Source organism: Microcebus murinus, chromosome 10 (assembly GCF_040939455.1).
Source record: "Microcebus murinus isolate Inina chromosome 10, M.murinus_Inina_mat1.0, whole genome shotgun sequence".
NCBI classification, from domain to species: Eukaryota; Metazoa; Chordata; class Mammalia; order Primates; family Cheirogaleidae; genus Microcebus; species Microcebus murinus.
Genome location: NC_134113.1, coordinates 40,469,158 through 40,483,171, shown reverse-complemented (window position 1 = coordinate 40,483,171; position 14,014 = coordinate 40,469,158).

Sequence of the window (14,014 nt, the reverse complement as noted above, 5' to 3'; positions counted from 1 at the left end):
AGTTATACATTACAGATGCCAGAGCCTCTGTCTCCCTAAGGCCCTCGGTGACTTTGTGGAGCAGAGCCTCACCCCAACCTGGAAGCATCCTGGACTTGCTACAGGAACAGGAAATAAACTTCACTGTACTGATACTTTTAGGCATTTTTGTTACCACAGTTTAAGAGTCCTAAGTGATCTATCTAGGGAGCCCCATGATGAAAGCAGCCCTTTAACAAAATTTACCTAGGATTAAAGAAGGAATAATAAAGTAACTAGTGTTTATTGAGTACCTATTGTATGCTTAAAATAATAATAATCCCTTACATAATTCTTACTATATGCCAGAAACTGTTCCAAGCAATTTATGAATATTAACTAACTTTAATTCTCTGAACTCTATTAAGTGGGTATTATCATTATCCACGTTTCACAGATGAATTCACCAAGGCATAGTGTTTTAAAAACTTTCCCGAGGTCACACCGCTTTATATAAGACCTCTTGTGGTTCTTCCAACAACTAACTGAATGGGATGAATATTACCACGCTCATTGTGAAGATGAGAAAGCTGAGACTGAGAAGACCTAAGCGTACCTGAAGATGAGCTGCTAGGAAGTTGGAGCCCAGAACTTGGTGCCCAGAACTTCCAGAGCCTGTGTCCCTTCACCCTGCCACACTCCCCCGGAGCCTCAAAATCAGAAGACCAACCCGGAGTCCTCTTGGGAACTGAAGAGGAGGGCGGGGAGACTTTATACACACTTGTCAGAGCTAATTTGCGAGGCAGACCCCCGACACCTGCCCCTTGTTGAGCGTGAAGGAGCGAGAACCAGACGCAGCTGGGAAGTTCATTGTCTCTTCTGGCACCTTCTCCACACCTGTGCTCCCACCTCAGCGCTCCCTCCACCTGTATCCTCATTCCTTGTCCTATAGTTACGTCAGAATGGATTTAAGTAACCCATTTTCAGTCACACTGATTGATTACATAGAAATATGAATGAGTTTTAATCCATTGCATCAACAGTATTTGTATTTTGAGGCTTTTATTTACGTCAATTTGGGGGCAAGATTCATAATCATACAGTCCCCTGACAGGTAGAGAGCTAACTATCTGAAAAACCTCTACCAGACCCAAGTCAGTTGTTTGTTTATTTATTTGTCGGTGAGTTCATTCAGGGAAGGAACTATATCTTACTCAAGTTTTTAATCACAGACCTTATCAAAGTTCCTGGCAAGTAGGAAATACTCAACACACGTTTGTTGAATGAAATGAATAAATGAAAGAGACATGATGAACGAGAACCACACAATAGTGGTTTCCTGCCCTTCACATACTCTCACACACATGCACAGGCACACACACAAGTGCAAGTACACACCACACACGTACACACACCACACACATGCACATACACAAGTGCATACACACAGACACCACACACATATCATACACACATGCACATACACCACCATACACACACACACACACATACATGCACATAGCTTCCTAAGGATTGGCTCAGGAATAGCTACAAGACCACTGCTTGGAAAAGGAAACCACAAGAGGTGCTAGCCCTTGTCACTGAATTCTCCCAGAAGCAACCAGAATCGGAATTCCAGCGATCTCCCACCTCCTCTCCCCTCCACTGGCAGGAGGAGGGCAGGGCTCCTTGCTGCTTCTCCCCAAGCCTGAGCCCCAGGGCAGCCCAGCCCTGCCGCTGGTCAGGACATGCAGGTGTATATTTTGTGCTTCTACAGCACTCAGTTCTCTCTAGTTAGCGTTGAATGTTTTGATAGCCCTTACCTCTGTCATCTCCAATTAAATACTGTTTGTTACCTCTTCTCTTATCCTCACCTCTGGTAATGGAGTCTCTAACAAATGTTGTGAAAAACCACTATGTAATTAACAGAGGCATTATGGTATCCTTCACAATAAAACTAGTAATATCCCAAGTAAATAAAAGATAGAAGGCCGGGCGTGGTGGCTCACGCCTGTAATCCTAGCACTTTGGGAGGCCGAGGCGGGCGGATTGCTCAAGGTCAGGAGTTCGAAACCAGCCTGAGCAAGACCCCGTCTCTACCAAAAATAGAAATAAATTAATTGACCAACTAAAAATATATATACAAAAAATTAGCCGGTGGTGCATGCCTGTAGTCCCAGCTACTCGGGAGGCTGAGGCAGTAGGATCGCTGAGCCCCGGAGATTGAGGTTGCTGTGAGCTAGGCTGACGCCACGGCACTCACTCTAGCCTGGGCAACAAAGTGAGACTCTGTCTCAAAAAAAAAAAAAAAATAGAATAGTTACAGCTGATATATTTTAAAGCTTTACTACGCGCCAATGCTTTACACTCGATTTCTTGTTTAATCCTCCCAACAATTTATTAAAGTGGGTATTATTATTATTGTCCCTTTTTTAATCTATGAGAAACTGAGTCTTAGAGGCATTAAATTGCCCACACTCACATAACGCTGAGACTAAAATTCATGAAATCTGACAACAAAGTAAATGTTCTTACTACCAGTATGCCAATTATTCCGAATCTGCCTATTAATATCTATAGTAGAATAGCAGAAAGAATGTTGGCTGGGAGTCCAAAGACCATGGTTTGAATCCTGATTTTTGTCACAGGTTATTTTGGTCAAGTTCCTTAACTTCTTTGTTTCTTCATTTATAAACTTAAGATAACAATAAGTAATTTATGAGTTTACTGTAAGAATTAAAAGAGGTAACACATGAGCCAGGCATGAGCTCTATAATCCCAGCTTTTCAGAAAGCTGAAGCAGAAGGATCACGTGAGCCCAGGAGTTCAAGTCCAGCCTGGACAACATAGTGAGACGCCAGTTTCTTAAGAAAAGAAAGAGGTAACATACACAATGCATCTTATTACCATAGTGTCTGGTGCCAAGAAGGGGTCAGTTAATGTCTCCTGCATTTTTCCTACCCTACTATTTATAGTCTTCATCTATTAACCAGATGTCAGAGAAAAATGTGTTAAATTTTCTCTGTGTGTCCCAAGAAAAGCAGATCTCTTCAACCTGTTGGCCAGATTGAACTGTCTTAAACAAGAACAAATATTTCTATCCCGGGGAAACATAGGGCAGACAGTCTTTGCCAGACACAGAAAAGCAGGGATGGAGATAGAGTGTTAGTCCCGCACAGACATATCCCTCCCTGCTTGCTACGGACACCTCAGATAGAGGATTTTATTCAGCTGATCACTCTTCCTCTTCTCACATGGATTTGAGGCATTCACTCTTCATGAGAGAATCATCAAAGCTACTAATTCCCCCAATATATCATATGCCAACTACTGGAACATGATACATTGAAAGATGATGATTTTTGACTATTTACAGATATGGTCTAGAACAGCAAATGTTTCACTTCTGCTTATTAAGAGCACAGAAATTTTGGGTAAATATAAAGTGGCATAAAAAGTTGTATCTAGGGCCGGGCGCTGTGGCTCACGCCTGTAATCCTAGCTCTTGGGAGGCCGAGGCGGGCGGATTGCTCAAGGTCAGGAGTTCAAAACCAGCCTGAGCAAGAGCGAGACCCCGTCTCTACTATAAATAGAAAGAAATTAATTGGCCAACTGATATATATATATAAAATTAGCCGGGCATGGTGGCGCATGCCTGTAGTCCCAGCTACCCGGGAGGCTGAGGCAGAAGGATCACTCGAGCCCAGGAGTTTGAGGTTGCTGTGAGCTAGGCTGACGCCACGGCACTCACTCTAGCCTGGACAACAAAGCGAGACTCTGTCTCAAAAAAAAAAAAAAAAGTTGTATCTACATAGAGGCAGAGTCAAGAATGATTACATCTGATAGTAGAATAATTAAAACATCTGATACCTATACTTAGGTTTCAATTACTTCTGTGTTTACTGAAAAGCAAGTTTTTAATCTAACCTATAGAGCCAAGCATCCCAATTCTTAATATCCATTTAGAAGTTTAGACACAGTCAGGATTAACACCTGCTGAAATATGATATTGTTTCTTGGCTCCAGAATAGACTGCTTGTGAAATATATTGAGTGAATTTCAGGTACGCAAATGTGAACAGAAATGTCAGTCTATTCAAACTTCCCTTCCTTGGCTGAGATTCTTATTAACTAAATTGATATATGCAACACTCCACTGTATTAAGAATGATAGTTTTTAAGAAATAATTTTATAATAAATTGTGACCACAAAATGTATGTATGCACAGTATCTAACCCCACATCCAGCATATGGTAAGCACTCACCAGTAGCTAGCTAACAATACTTGCAGATGTACTAGAAGTGGCAGAAGTATCCATCTCCCGTGTGCCAGGCACTAAATATATTCATTTACATACATTTATAATTTCAAAATAGGCCCTATACATGGATCAAAAGTTGTCATTACCATTTTACAGATGAGAACAGGCTCAATAAGGCATCAAGTTTACTGAATGGTAGAGATGAGTTTTGGAGTCTAGGACTAATGCCAAAGCTCATGCCTGCCTTGCTCTCCAACAGCAGGCTGTGCCAAGCAGGGTTAACCGGGACATTAGCAAGGTTGTCTCAGGACTATGACCACCAGAGACGCGCCCTGTGGGACATCAGAGGAGCCCCAGTAACCTGGCCATCTTAGCCTCGGGATCCCCTTCCCTCATGTCCCCAACGTCTTCCTTCTTTCCACTCCTGGGAAAATCTGGCTAAGAAATGGAGAACACTGCAGGTGAGCGGTTGTGGGGCTGGAAGTGGGGTTTAGACATGGCCCTGGGTAACAGAACACGTGCGTTTTCTTGTTAGAGTCAGAATGCCCTGGCATAAGGGGTGTGCGAGTTGCCAAAAGCTAGGAGGGCATTTTCCTGTTTGCTAAGTGGCTGATGCTCAGATATATAGATCACTATTCTTTGAAGTTGATCTGCTTTATTTACAGTCATGCCCTAGTCATTAGCCAACAGGGACTCTGGGAGTAGAGTGTTCTGGGAATACTTCCTGTCAGGTTTTCCCCAGCCTCTCTTTGGAATGTCTCTACAATCCACTTTGTAACTCTGGGGGTGGTCCAATGTGCCCAAAGGGACTCTGCCTTTGTGCTCAAAAGTATTCTCAGCACTCAACCTCAAAAATAGCTCCGGGCTTACTAAAAACTTATTCAAATAGTCCCTGTTTTTGTTTAAATGTACAAGTCTGACCTGGTCTCTACAAGTCACTCATGAAGAATTACTTTGCTACTTACTTTTTAAATTATGTATCACTGTCAGGTACTAATCTGTGTGTTTATTTTGGAAACTCTGAGAAACAGGGCAGGCTCCTAGGATTCCCCTATCTGTGTGAGGAACCCCTGAGCCTCTGAGTAGAAACAGCAAGGGGACTTTGGTCTTGACAGCTGGACACTGGGAGACTAGGCTTTGTGCTCCTGAGCAAAAAGGTTGGGGGGGGGGGGAGCAACAGCTGCCCTGATTTCCTTCAAGAGCAGAGGAGAAGGTGAGAAAGAAGACAGCTGACCATGAAGGACCACCCTGCAGGGAAGGCAGCTGAGGGCAGGGTCTGCATGGGGACCCACACTGATGGACACTTTGGAATAAACATTCCACGTGATAGGGTCTCAGGTGGCATTTGGTCCAGGCCCACAGAAGCCTTTCTAAATTCTTCCTGGGACAAGACTAAACTGAAAAGACCAGACTCACCTATGATGGAGGACACAGCAGCAGCCATGTGACAATAGCTTTGATTAAAGGGTTAGCACCAAGTATCCAACGAGCTGCCTATACTCTCTGGGAAAGGAGTTGGGGGGAGGGTGTCAAATGAAATACTACCGCCACTGTTGCCCAGTGCTCTCTACTGGGGGTGGGGGACTGGAACATTCAGATTTATAACAGTAGCTATATTATCGAGGACCAGGTTCGCTCCTGTCCCCTCCCTGCCAGCTGTACTTGCTCCCACTGAGTTCCCCAGAAGGCCTCCCTCTCTTCTCGGCTGTGAGTCTCACTCTCCACTGAACTCCGTTTCCATCTCCAAGTTCTTTCCTTCGCTAGTGATGTGCGTCACACACTCCGCTGTACACGCTACCGAGGAAATTGGGGCTGCCCCATTCCTGGAGTCCTGGCGCTCTCAAGCCCCAGGTATTCCATGCGAGAAGCCTCCTTCTAGACGGCCCTGTGAGCACCTCCTGTTGCGTGTTCAGACGTGCAGTGAGGGCTGATTGTGTGAAGAGGCATGGGCAGAGGGAGGCACCCTGGGCAGGAATCAAAGATGAAGGTCCCATCCACATAGCAGGCAGATTGTCCCGATGTCCAGTGCAAGGGCCCCGAAGAGATAAGGTTGCAGACAGACCGGGGGGGGGGGGGCGGGTACAGAAACACAGCTCTTAGAAAGATGTCACTGCTGGGCAACACCATCACCTCCTCTGGGAGGCACGGATACAACCAAGTAAAAGCGTGAGAGCTCCCTGAGTCCCTTTTAGACTGTTGGCCTTTAATCTCTTTGTACAGACTAAACACTTGGTGCCCTTGGAGTGCCCCGGGTGGCAGGGGAGAGGGGTCCCTTACGACAAAGGGGTGCCTCTCACACCTGAAGAGCACCCTGGAGTCCACAGACTTTCTTAAGCCTTCATTCTGCAGACTGAGGGGGGCAGCTCCACTCCAGGGCTCTGCACACGACACCCCAAACTGGGAGAAGGGTCTCAGCCCAGCCTCAGCTCCCTCCAAGATCCAGCTGAGCCTCAGCACCTCTCCTGCCTGAGGGGTAGCCCTGCCTTCCCATCCCGAGGCCCTGAGGATCAGACCCGCACCCAGTAATCCCTAAGGAGCCACGAAGGATCTGGAGGAAACTGACTTAAGGGGTCGCGTAGTGATATCATTGCAGCCAGAGCACCACCCTGAGCGGAAAGTTGTCAGGTGAGAGCGCCAGGGAAGGAGGGGCTGCCAGTGGGTGTCAGGACAGCACCACCTCTGCGATGACATAAAAATCTTTAAAGAGGGCCAGAGGGGCTTTGGTAAATTACAAAAAGTCTTACAAAAGCAAGGGATGGCGAGAGCTGTGTGAAGGCTGAGTGGTGAGTGGTCTAGCTCTTGGGTGCCCCCAACGAGATTCTAGCTCCTTTCTGCTGTGCTCCCCGCCCGAAGCTTGCCCTCACCCCACTGCTGGGAAGTCCTCCACCGAGCCTTCCTATTCAAGGTGACTCCTGTGTTTTCCTCTGCAAGGCCCCGGCTGCGGCCTCAGCATGGTGGGGGGCCTCTGGGATGACGAGATGTCCCCATTCATCCCCCAGGAAGCCGTGCTTGTCATTGCAGTGGGGAGACATGACTTCCATTGCACTCCTTAAAAAGGCATATGTTTTTCTTGAAGAAATGCTAAATCAAACTAGTCATTATGTTTTTTCTTCTCAATTCATAGCCCCATCATTCCATAAATAGCATGATGCCTTCAAAGCACACAGACTGTTTTGCAGGGTGGTCTGGGAAGAGGCTGCAGACTGTGAGGTTGGCCTGTGGCTCGGGACTCTGCTGGAAAGTCACAGCCACACGGCTGTCCCCTCCCAGGCCACTCTCTTCTCATGCAGAAAGGTGAGCCCACTGCCCTAGGTCTCCCCCAGTTCCTGCTGGCAGTCCTGTCCTGTCTTGGAAAAAGCAGGGCCTCTGGAGTCTCCCAGACCGGCTTCAAATCACAGCTTTGCGAATAATTGCCCTCTGATCTTGGGAACTTACTCAACCTCTGTAAGCTTCTGTTTTCTTATCAGTGAAAGGGAGATAACAATACCTACCTTGAAGCACTGTTATGATAAAGGAACTGTCGTAAATGCCTGAAAAGTGGTAGCTATTATTGTTCAAGTTTTATTATTTCCTCAATTGTTATTGTGCCCACTTACATAATTGAAGTAAAACACTGCTCATTAGCGTGTTCAAGTAACAGAACAGAATAAATAATTTTTTGCCTAAATTTAGGCAAATAAATTTTTGCCTAAATCAAGTCTGTTAGAAGCAGCCATTTTCACTTCAGGCCGTGGTGTGTAGAAAATAATTTTCGCTCGTGTTAGAATACATTCCAATCCTAGCGGGTAACTGGGTGCTTTGATCATTTAGCATCTTTCATCGTGCTGAACAGTAGTTCTCATTGTACAGGTAGGTACAAGGCATAATGGGCTGTCAAAACAACCAAAACCAAAGCAAAACCCTGTAAAGTAGCAGGCCTTGTTGTAATTTCCTTCTTTTTCCTAAAGGGAGGAAGGAAGGGGAAAAGAACGGAGTAAAACCAGATGGTTTTGTAAATTGATGGATATTTTTGCCATATGTGGCTCCGAGAGACTAAAATAAAAAGGTCATGGAATGGGTCTGCTCTTTGGCAGACAGTGGAGACAAGCACTTCCTAGATGAATGTCCCCAAATAGGGACAGGCTTCCCAGCAGGGAAAGAAGCCTTTGAGTGGGATCTTAGGATGGGTGCTGGGCATGAGGTATCTAAGAGGTCTGGCTTTTGTAACAGTTCCACGCACCACCCACAGAGACTCTGGTTTTAGTGCTCCAGTTTCCTCTGAGACCCTTCGATCTTTCTTATGTCTCTCCTACGTCAGTATGAGTCTAGCAGGAACGCATGGAAAGCAACTGCAGATTTCTGTTTTAAATTTTAGTTTTGTTCCATTTAAATTGTTCATATTTTAAAAAGGACCAATTGAAAATCATTACAACAGTACCATATTTGAAAGAAAAGTGTAGATCTCAGTAAGAATTGTGAGAAGCCTTACAAGCCTCTAAGTTAATGTCTCTAAGTGCATTTCTGTCTCTGCAAGAGATCTGTCTTATATTTTGGTGCTAGCTCATGGGCACAGTGTGCATTGTGGGTAAGCACAAAGGCAGTGGAGTGAGATGCCTGGATGACAGTCCTTGCCCTGCCATTTGCTGGCAAGTTTCTTGTACTCTCTAATCCTTGATTTCTCACCTATTAAGTGGAGGGTAGTAAGAATTATGGTAGAGACTGCTAGTTTCCTTTCCAATAATGATTCTCCTCTCCTTCTTTGCTATTAGAGCCCTGATTTTATTTTATTTATATGGCCAGTTGAAAGAATTTATTTCTGGCCCACCCTTGCAACTCTGGATAGTAAATGAGGTGTAAGTGCAAGTCACCATATGGGGGTCCCAAAATTTCCCTTAAAAAGATCACTTATCTGAAAAGTGTTCCATTTTGCTCTTTCCCCAATTCCTCTTTCTTCCTGTCTAGAACTCAGATATGGTGGCTGGAACTCCAGCAGCCATCTTGTATCATGAGGCTAGAAGTCCTGTAGCCAAGGGTGGTGGAATAGAAAGATAGAAGGAACCTGGATCCATGATAAGTCAGCTTATCAGCCCTGGATCACCCACATCAGGACTCCTTTTACATAAAAGATAAGCACTTCTTTATCTTAACACACTTATTTGGAGTTACCTGTAGTAACAGTCAATCCCAATGCTGATTGAAGTACCTACATCAAAGATCATCATAATAAAAAAAAATAATAATTCATACAAAACACCTGTTATAGTGCCTGGCATTTAGTAAGAACCCAATAAACATTAGTTGCTGCTACTGCTATCACTAACACTCTACTACTATGAGTAGTACTATACCACCATTATTATTATGTCTTATCTTCCTCATGCTTCAGATGTAAGTTCCTTGAGAGCAAACCTTATATCTCACTCCTATTTGTGTCCCCTGTAGGCCTGCCACTGTGCCCTGCATATAATTTTAAAATAAAGCATCTTCTTAAGTTTATCTTTGAATAAAATCTGCTAAATGGGATCAAGCTTATCAATCATTGATAATAAAACCTGGAGAAACGGTTCCAATTTTTACACAGGGCTCTATATTTCCTAATTCTTGTTTTATAGTTGTTTTATTTACATGTAGATTAGAAACTAGTTTTGTTAAAGTGTGTTTTATTAAAGAATTATCTTTTTTTTTTTAGCAGAAAAATGAATGTGCAAAACACCATAAAAGTCTGCTACCTTGACCCAAAAACAACCTGGGATGTGCCATCATACATTCTAACAGTCTTTGTATGACTTCAGCTGTCCTTTACTGAACACTATGAGCTCAGTACCGGGCTAAGCATTTTATGTGTTTTCTCTGAATGAATCCCTAACATCAATCCTATGGGAGAGGTATGATTACCTCCATTCCTTATTGTAGGGCTAGAATTTAGGAGGAAATACTGTAGTCTAATGAATGTCAGCTTTTCAAACTCCAGCCAAATTACAGAAAATATTTCTTAAGGGATTTAAGCCTATAGAAAACTCACAGAAGTTTTGCTGTATTCTGTGTTTATTTCCTTTTTCAGAGACTCATTTAGGAAAGAAACAATGTCTTCAAAAGAGAGAAGAAGCCTTAATTTTTTAAACAGCTTTATTGAAGTATAATGGAGGTACAAAAAAATTATACATATGTAATGTATAGAATCTGATGATTTTGGAAGAAGAGTTTTGCCTCCCTCTTCCTCTAAAATAATCTTCATTTCTAAAAAATGGTTGTCTTAATCACTTATTAGAAACAAACTGAAGTCTTAAAGGTCCATAAAAAGTTTACATCTGAGTAAAGGTTTTTTTTCCCCACAAAAGGGGAATTTTTATTGGGGGGAAGTATAAATTGAGAAAGTCTTTGGAAAAATGCCTTCCTTTCCCCCTCCATTTTCTTGCAAGATCTCATCACTTCCCAGGCCTGCTGGGAGACCCCTCACCTTGCTTTGCCTATCAGGAGGATGGAATCCAACTCTCTGACCCTTAGAACTCACGCCCCTCCACTACATACCTGATCCTTTCCATATGTTTGATTCACAAACATGCTTTGTCTTTCAGTTCTATTGTATTCATTTCTATGCAATAAGTTTGAGAAATATTGATTTTACACATCAAGTTAAATGCATACAAATGAGAGAGTACCCTGAGTATGACACTGACAGAGTCATGAATTTGTTTAGGGCATGCAGAACCAGCTAATGCCACAAAAGCTGCCCTGTGGACCTATTTTACACAGTCTTTTGGTTCAACTGGGTATTGTTTTTTGAAGCCACATTGAAATCAAAGTGTTTTCCCAGGCCCTTGGAGTGCCCGGGTCAAGAATGCTGACAATCTGCTGTCAGGGAGAGAGGCTGTCAGCATTGCCCCCTATCAAGCCTTCCCAGTCATCACTTGCACAAGAACAAGCAGGCAACCCACGGCCTTGTGACAAGCACTGTGACTCCGGGAGCGAGCCAAGTACTATGAATGAAATGCTGTAAAAGGTCATTTTATGGAAGAGGAAATACTGGCGTCACTGGGAGTGCATACATAATTTTGACTAAAAAACCTGGTTACTGGATGCCAGAGTACATGTACTGACCAGGGACCACTCTCCTTTTTTCTTCCTATCCTCTCATTAAAACATATTGCAAATTCTGAAATCTTCTCCAAGTTGAACTCTTAATTCAAAGGAGCAAATAAGAAAACACTGTCTGTTTGAGGATTTTTAATGTCTTAGGTAGGTCAAAAACCTGTAATTTAGGATTTAATCTGGGGCTATGTGAATTGCGTTCAGCTAGTTCTTAGAAGGGCACCAACAAGTTTGATCACCCCACCTATTAGGAAATCACATATGCCCACAGATCCACTACCTTCAACAAACCTTTTTCAGGGAATATTTCTCCTGACACCTACACAGGCTATGAAAGCCAGTCAGCAACCTTCTCAAGTAACTGTATAAACATTCAAATCACTTCAACATTTTTCAGCTCCACAGATAATTTCAAGACCTTGGGGTGACTAGCAACACTGGAAACATTCCATGAATATTTTAGGAGTCATAAGATAAAATAAATTCCAAATAGCTTTTTAACCCAGTTTCTAAAAAAAAATTATTTTCAATAAATAGTTTTAAAAGAAATACATTCTAACAGTCACATTTTAAAGTAAGATCATTTCAAAATATATTTCCAGTTTCTTTTATGAATTTGCCTCTTGCTTGAGGTTTTTGTTAATTCATGTAGATTATATTTGAAAATGCTAAATCACAATTCATTTTTAAAAACCATAGAATTTTTAAACAATTTATTTTCAATCTCTGTAAGAAGACTTTATGTAATTAAAATAATAATTTATACTTTTGGTGGGGAAAGATGTGATGAATCTTTTTATCTGAATGCTGAAAAAATTATGAATGATGTCTGAGTGCTTCAAGTGATTATTTGCAAGAATAACAACACCTCAAATTTATGTAAATTGTCCTCCAAGACTTAAAAATAGCGGTACTGTGGAAAGAGTATTAATTAAGAATCAAGGAGGTTGGCATGGTGGTTCATACCTATAATCCTAGCACTTTGGGAGGCCAAGTCAGAATTGCTTGAGGCTAGGCATTTAAGACCAGCCTGAACAAGAGCAAGACCCCATCTCTACAAAAAATAGAAAAATTAGCCAGGCATGGTGGTTGTGGTGGTGCTCTGCCTATAGCCCCAGCTACTCAGGAGACTGAGGCAGGAGTATTGCTTGAGCCCAGGAGTAGTTTGAGGTTGCTGGGAGCTATGATGACCCCACTGCACTCAAGCCAGGGCAACAAAGGGAGATTCTGTCTCAAAACAAAAACAAAAAGCTCTGTAATTTAAAATCAGGATGTGGGGAGATTAAAAAAAAAAAAAAAAAAAAGAATCAAGAGAGATGGATTTGGGGCCCTAATAATCATGTCTTTGACTTTAAATGCCTGTGTGACCTTGGGTAGGTAAATGACATCTCCTAGCTTCATTTTCTTCCTCTGTAAAATGGGGCAGGATGAATGATACTTTGTCTAAATTCCTAAAATACCATTATCAACTTTGATTTCAAACTATTTATGCAGGTGGGAGAAGTATTATTTTATAGATAGCAAATACAAATGAGGGTCCACTAGCTGCTGAGAAAGCCACGAAGCTCAGGTCTTTCAGTAGCTACCTGGTAGTATTTATTTACAGGCATCAGGGATTTCATCTGAACCTCTGGCAATAATGATAATTATTCCCTCGTGAGCCAGTCCACTTTGGCAAAGATCAAATTCTGTCTCACACCTGCAAACTCAACCCATGTACTAATATCCACCTTAGAGTCTCCTTTTCTGTCAGAAACTAACAGTAAGTCACTGAATTGTTCTCCCACTGAACTAGAGCCATTCCCTCCAGCGGTGATGTTGAAACGTGGTTACAGGAAATTACACAGGGACCTGGCATCACCACAGACCACTGCTTTGTAACAGGTGTTCAGGCAGGGTAGGACGAACCCAACCCACAAAGTAGGGTGAGCAAAGCTCCGAGGAAGCTAATTCTGCCCAGTGCTGTTTCAAATGCTTAGAGGTCAGGTTCCACACCAAAAAACTGACCAGCTGTTTTCATGGGCCATGAAAGCTACTAGCAAGAGTAAAAAAAAAATATGTGTGTGTTTGTGTATGTATATATGCACATATGTATACACATACACACATACATACACATACCCACACACAAAATTATATGTATTTGGGGTTACTTGGAAAGATCATGAAAGGCAGTTTGCCAACTGCAGCCAAGCTTTGTAGAAATTAGTATTTCTTGAGCATCCAGAAACCAAAAAAAGACAATGTGCGTAAAACTGTTACAAGTTTGGCTTCCTTGGCTGTGATTAGTCACAAAGCTGGTCTACAGTTTCAAGGTGATGAGTCAGCCATGACAGGGTACCAGAAGTCCCCAACCTTTTTAAGCTCCAGGCACCAGTTTCATGAAAGGCAGTTTTTCCAGGGACAGGTGGTGGGGGGTGTGCTCAGGCGGTGATGCCAGTGATGGGGAGCGGCTGTAAATACAGAAGAAGCTTCACTCGCCCTCCAACACTCACTCTCTCGCTGCCCACCTCCTGCTGTGCGCAACCCCACACATCACACACCAAGTTTCTTGGAAGACAATTTTTCCACTGATGGGATGGGGACGGGGAGGGGAGCTCTGCGTCCTGGTCTCTAATAGGCTGTGGGACGGAGTTGGGGACTGCAGGGTAAGCCACACTACTGGCTAGAGTCTACTACAGCAAAGTTCAAAATACTTGCAAAATTACTGAAGTGTTGGCTTTAGT